The 6,000-nt window shown below is 42.1% G+C and overlaps 1 protein-coding gene across 7 annotated transcripts in view; it reads right to left on the minus strand.

Moving 5' to 3' along the window:
* traf3ip2l (TRAF3 interacting protein 2-like) overlaps positions 1–5,461 on the minus strand; it is a 108,986-nt gene extending 103,525 nt beyond the window's left edge. For 4 of the 7 annotated variants that reach the window (XM_065009391.1, XM_065009388.1, XM_065009390.1 and 1 more), the window contains exon 1: positions 4,423–4,598. The gene's annotated coding sequence lies outside the window, so the exon portion shown is untranslated. Of the gene's footprint in view, positions 1–4,422; positions 4,600–5,194 lie in introns of those variants that run through there. The other 3 variants (XM_065009392.1, XM_065009389.1, XM_065009393.1) reach the window with 2 other exon arrangements.
* Positions 5,462–6,000: the final 539 nt, after the last annotated feature.

Consider the following 6,000-nt stretch of genomic DNA (forward strand, 5'->3'; position numbering starts at 1 on the left):
GATTCTTCTATTGGTTTTCAACTCAATCCATGATTATGCACCCCAATACATGATCAGACATGCTTTAAGTTATGTACCCAGTAGGTCCCTCAGGTCCTCTGGCCTTATAACTTTCCCAAAGCCCAGGACCAAGAGGCATGGAGAGGCAGCCTTTTAACTATCCCAAAGCCTAAGACCAATAGGCATGGAGAGGCAACCTTTAGTTATTATGCCCCCGGCCTCTGGAATAGCCTGCCAGAGAACCTGAGGGGGACCAAGAGGCATGGAGAGACAGCCTTTAGTTACTATGCCCCCAGCCTCTGGAATAGCCTGCCAGAGAACCTGAGGGGACCAAGAGGCATGGAGAGGCAGCCTTTAGTTATTATGCCCCCACCCTCTGGAACAGCCTGCCAGGGAACCTGAGGGGGACCAAGAGGCATGGAGAGGCAGCCTTTAGTTACTATGCCCCCAGCCTCTGGAACAGCCTGCCAGGGAACCTGAGGGGGACCAAGAGGCATGGAGAGGCAGCCTTTAGTTACTATGCCCCCAGCCTCTGGAATAGCCTGCCAGGGAACCTGAGGGGGACCAAGAGGCATGGAGAGACAGCCTTTAGTTACTATGCCCCCAGCCTCTGGAACAGCCTGCCAGAGAACCTGAGGGGGACCAAGAGGCATGGAGAGGCAGCCTTTAGTTACTATGCCCCCACCCTCTGGAATAGCCTGCCAGAGAACCTGAGGGGGGCCAAGAGGCATGGAGAGGCAGCCTTTAGTTACTATGCCCCCAGCCTCTGGAATAGCCTGCCAGGGAACCTGAGGGGGACCAAGAGGCATGGAGAGACAGCCTTTAGTTACTATGCCCCCAGTCTCTGGAATAGCCTGCCAGGGAACCTGAGGGGGACCAAGAGGCATGGAGAGGCAGCCTTTAGTTACTATGCCCCCAGCCCTCTGCCAGGGAACCTGAGGGGGGCTGAAACTGTGGACATATTTAAAAGGGATTTTAAAACACCTTTTTAGCTTTGCTTTTCCTTAGTGTTCTTTTTAGTTGTTCAGTTTGTGTCATTCTTTTGTTTGTCTTATGTTTGTTGTGTAGTAACTATTTCAGCTTTTATTTTCATTGTGTTTTGTTAGTTTTGCATTCCATGTCTGACATGTGCTGCATTAATAAAGCTTGATTTGATAGTCATTTTGGCAAATTAATTTAAAATGTAAAGGCTATTGAGTCAACGTGCCGTGCCACCTACAGCTACTCTGCTCATAGGGACTTTTCTGAACCTGTATCAGTAATTTACCAGCAGTATAGTCTGTTATCTAGTAGCACTAGTGGGGAGGAGGAGGACGTGATGCGAGTTCAGTGGAAATACAAACTCGACTCTCACTGATGGGAAACCAAACCATCAACATATCCTCATTTAATGTTAATATATGTCTTGATTGTAGGCATACATGTCTTCAAATGGCTCTCTATTCCCTATTTCAAATCAAATCACATTTTATTGGTCACATACACATGGTTAGCAGATGTTAGTGCGAGTGTAGCGAAATGCTTGTGCTTCTAGTTCCGACAATGCAGTAATAACCAACGAGTAATCTAGCTAACAATTCCAAAACTACTACCTTATAGACACAAGTGTAAGGGGATAAAGAATATGTACATAAAGATATATGAATGAGTGATGGTACAGAGCGGCATAGGCAAGATACAGTAGATGGTATTGAGTACAGTATATACATATGAGATGAGTATGTAAACAAAGTGGCATAGTTAAAGTGGCTAGTGATACATGTATTACATAAGGATGCAGTAGATGATATAGAGTACAGTATATACGTATACATATGAGAGAAATAATGTAGGGTATGTAAACATTATATTAGGTAGCATTGTTTAAAGTGGCTAGTGATATATTTTACATCATTTCCCATCAATTCCCATTATTAAAGTGGCTGGAGTTGAGTCAGTGTGTTGGCAGCAGCCGCTCAATGTTAGTGGTGGCTGTTTAACAGTCTGATGGCCTTGAGATAGAAGCTGTTTTTCAGTCTCTCGGTCCCAGCTTTGATGCAAAAGTGCAAAAGAAGGGCACTATATAGGGTGAAGGGTGTCATTTGGGACACATCATGCAGGCACACAGTCCAGGTTTATAAATTCTAGGTTAGAAACCATACAGTCAGTCCAGAGTTATAAATTCTAGGTTAGAAACCATACAGTCAGTCCAGAGTTATAAATTCTAGGTTAGAAACCATACAGTCAGTCCAGAGTTATAAAAGTTCAAGTTTATGATATGTGAGAAAGCTGGCTGGCCTCAGGTAGTCTAGGGGCAACTACAATATTCAGGTACACAACATTCCAGCTCTTTTACAAAGTTCTGTGTTTTTACATGGATAACCAACCATCAGAAGTTCTGTGTTTTTACATGGATAACCAACCATCAGAAGTTCTGTGTTTTTACATGGATAACCAACCATCAGAAGTTCTGTGTTTTTACATGGATAACCAACCATCAGAAGTTCTGTGTTTTTACATGGATAATCAACCATCAGAAGTTCTGTGTTTTTACATGGATAACCAACCATCAGAAGTTCTGTGTTTTTACATGGTTAACCAACCATCAGAAGTTCTGTGTTTTTACATGGTTAACCAACCATCAGAAGTTCTGTGTTTTTACATTCATTTAGTCATTTAATAAAATATTTAAGGTGAGGACAGGTTTGGGTTTTTGACAGCTTGATTGAATCGGAGTATTTATAATTTACTATGGTTTGGGAAAGAGGTATCTGTTCCGTCTCCAGGTGCACAAAGCCTAGAGCAGGGGTATCAGAGCAAATGGTCAGGGGACGGAAAATAATGAACACACTGCAAATTGACCATAAATAAAGGCATAAAGAGAATGTAAAAATAAAATCACTTGCGGGCCGGTTTTGGCCGGCAGGCCGCCTGTTGCAGACCCCTGGCCTAGAGGCTATACATCTCAGAACGTTTCGCTGATGAAGTCATTGTAGTCAGTCACGTTTTCCACTGAAACAGCAGTGGCAGTAGCGTTGACCCTGATTCAGAACAGAAGCTGAACTCATATTTTCCAACAGTTCACATTCTGCTTGACATGGTCACACCCTGCGTGCAGCAGCGCATGCAAAGGTGCACAGAAACTGCCCCCGAGACATCTATCCTATCGACCGCAAAAATCTGCGTTGAGTGCAATTTCGATTGGTGCCTCTTCCTGTCGCTTTCCTGTGTTCAGATCTACGGTCTGTCAGTTATCAAAATGAACTTTCAGAAGCTTTTATTGTGACACTGAATTTAAAATGTCAGAAGTTGACTTTCTGATTTTTGACATGGAAAATACTACATGCATGTGCATTACACCCTGGACTAGAGCTAGAAGACGCACCTGGACCAGAGCTAGACGCGCCTTGCAATTGTACCTTCAGAACAAAATTTACAGGAAATTATTCGTTTTTTTATTGCAACAAATCTTTACCAATAACATATAAACGTTGGGAAAGAAACATTACCAGATCCCGTACTGCGGTGGATACATAAAGGTATTGGAGAGTAGTTAACTACATGCACTTCAACTAGTAATTTAGCTCCATTTTAGCAGTAGCTTGGTGGTAGTTGAACAAATTCAAATCTAGGTAGTGTTTTCAGTATTTGATTACTTTTTTGCCATCTAGGCGTGTAGGTAACTACTGGAATTACACAATACTTGGTTGACATAGGCAATCATTTCCTTTTTCACCGTCACAAGTGCCTAATACTCACTTTTAAAACGTTTTTAAATCGGCTAAATTACCTTGTGGTAACATATGATCCAATAGGGATCTGTTCTTGCAATTTGTATTCAATGACATTCCAGATTTGCATAAGACAATTTTTAACTAAGTATTTGGATGTAGCAAACTCATTTTTAAAAGTAACTCCAGTTAAGTAAACTATATTTTTCTTAAAGCTTTTTGGGGGACCGCACCAAATTCACATAGAAATATGAGTCATAGATCTTTCATTCTCTTTGAAAGCAAATCTAAGATTCAGTAGAGCTGTTCTATGTTTTTTTAATTTCTATGCTTCCCGTTCTTAAGATTAGTTTGTCTTTTACTTTCAGTTTTGTAAACCCGCTTCAAACAGCTGAAAATACAATATTTAGTTATGGAAATATATATATTTCACAAGGGTGTAGATGGTACAATGATTATCTACATAATGACTGTTTGTTCTGTTACATACACTGAAATGAGGTTAACTATGATAATTTTAGCAACCAGGAGCAATTTCTGCACAGTGCATATTTAAGGGTAGCTTTAGTGCGGTTTAACTTCTTCCATTGTGAAGTAATTGATAGATTGGTAAACTGTATTTTCAGAGTAGCTTCCTGGTGGAAGTGAAAAAGATGAGATCCACATCTCATATTAACCAGGGCACAGTGCTCTAGAAAGCGATTTCACCTACCTCATGTTCAAAAGAAGGATTTTAGTCCAGATCTGACGGTTTGTTCAAAAAGTTGAAAATCGAAGAGTCGGTATGGTATGTATGTCTCGACACTCGCTCAAGTGACACTGCCAAGAGAGAAGAGTTCACCAAGCCCAGCCTCCTCTCTTCGGTCAATAACTGACGTTGTTTGCATAGATCTGTATACGTCATGACAAACTCAACACGTTGATGGCAGCATGAGAGGTAACATTTATAGCTGAGGAACAATAGCGGTTCTCACATGAATCATTTTAGGCTGCAGTTGCAACAAACACAATGATATACCTATACAATGTAGCTATTTTGAATGATTTTGTCATTAATCAAGCCATCGCTAACACCTGCATTGCTAGCAGTATGGATTATGATCATAACCAAACTGTTGCGGAGATATTGGATGTGAGACTTCCAAGGAGGAAATAGCTTTTGCTGAAACTCATTCATATGCTTGCAGTCATACCCGAATAGCCCAACCTGGGAGCAACTTCCAAAGAGGCTGAGAAGCGAACCATCACTGAGCCAGCTACAGGACAACATCATCCGTATCCTCGCTGCTAAAATAAGAGAGCGCAGATGACAACAAGGACTTGGTGAAATAACACTGTCAGCATCATTAACCTGAAGAAAGCGATTTGATTTGAATTCGGAGGAAGTAAAAAATCTGAAGCAGCAGAACGCAACATTGAAAACTCAGGTTGCAAAGCAAGAGAAGAAACTCACTGAAATGGAGTAAATGGTAAACGAGACTGACCGGTAGGGTCGGAGATGGAATCTTCGAATTTACGGAATCGCAGAAAGAGCTGAGGAGAACATCAAAGCAGTAGTCAGGGGGATGAGCAAAATGTTGTTGCAGGTTCTCTGGATGTGGTGCACCGCCTGTGTCACGTTGGCATGAATGATTCGGGAGATAGAAGCAGGAATGCGTAATCGTTTTTTTATTTAGCCCAAATTACGCCGTGCGGTGTAAAAGCACCGGGACAAAGACCAAACAAACACGTAACAAAAACACTGGGTTGAAACCCAAACAAAAGAGCGAGGAGAACCTTGAATAAATACACACACGCACAACGATTGTCACACGGGACGAGACCCGTAATCATCTGGCAATCCACAATGGCACGAAAGCCCAAAACACACAGCACAGGTACTCACACGCACCAACGGACATTGTAAGAATAATCAACCCCAACATGTTGAATAAAGAGCACACTTATACAAATACAATCAGTGGGAATAGGGGGCACACTTATGGTGTTCGCAATGAAAGTTCCAGAGAGGGATCCGTGACAGCCGGGGTAGGCTGGGAGATGGGGAGAACCACCGCGTCCAGTGATTATGAGATTCATCTCCAGGACAGTGAGGGATCGGACATGGAAAAATGACTATGTAAAGAACAACAATCTGAGGTTCAATAAGGACCAGGGGCGGAACCAGAGGGGTGTCCCAAATATGTCATTCGCTACTGGCAGTTTAATGCTGATTGACATCTCATTTCACCTCTTGTTGAAAGAAGAATTTATTATGACTTTCGGCGGCACATTTTTCAAATCGAGGAAG

This window comes from Oncorhynchus nerka, linkage group LG24 (genome assembly GCF_034236695.1).
Source record: "Oncorhynchus nerka isolate Pitt River linkage group LG24, Oner_Uvic_2.0, whole genome shotgun sequence".
NCBI lineage: Eukaryota > Metazoa > Chordata > Actinopteri > Salmoniformes > Salmonidae > Oncorhynchus > Oncorhynchus nerka.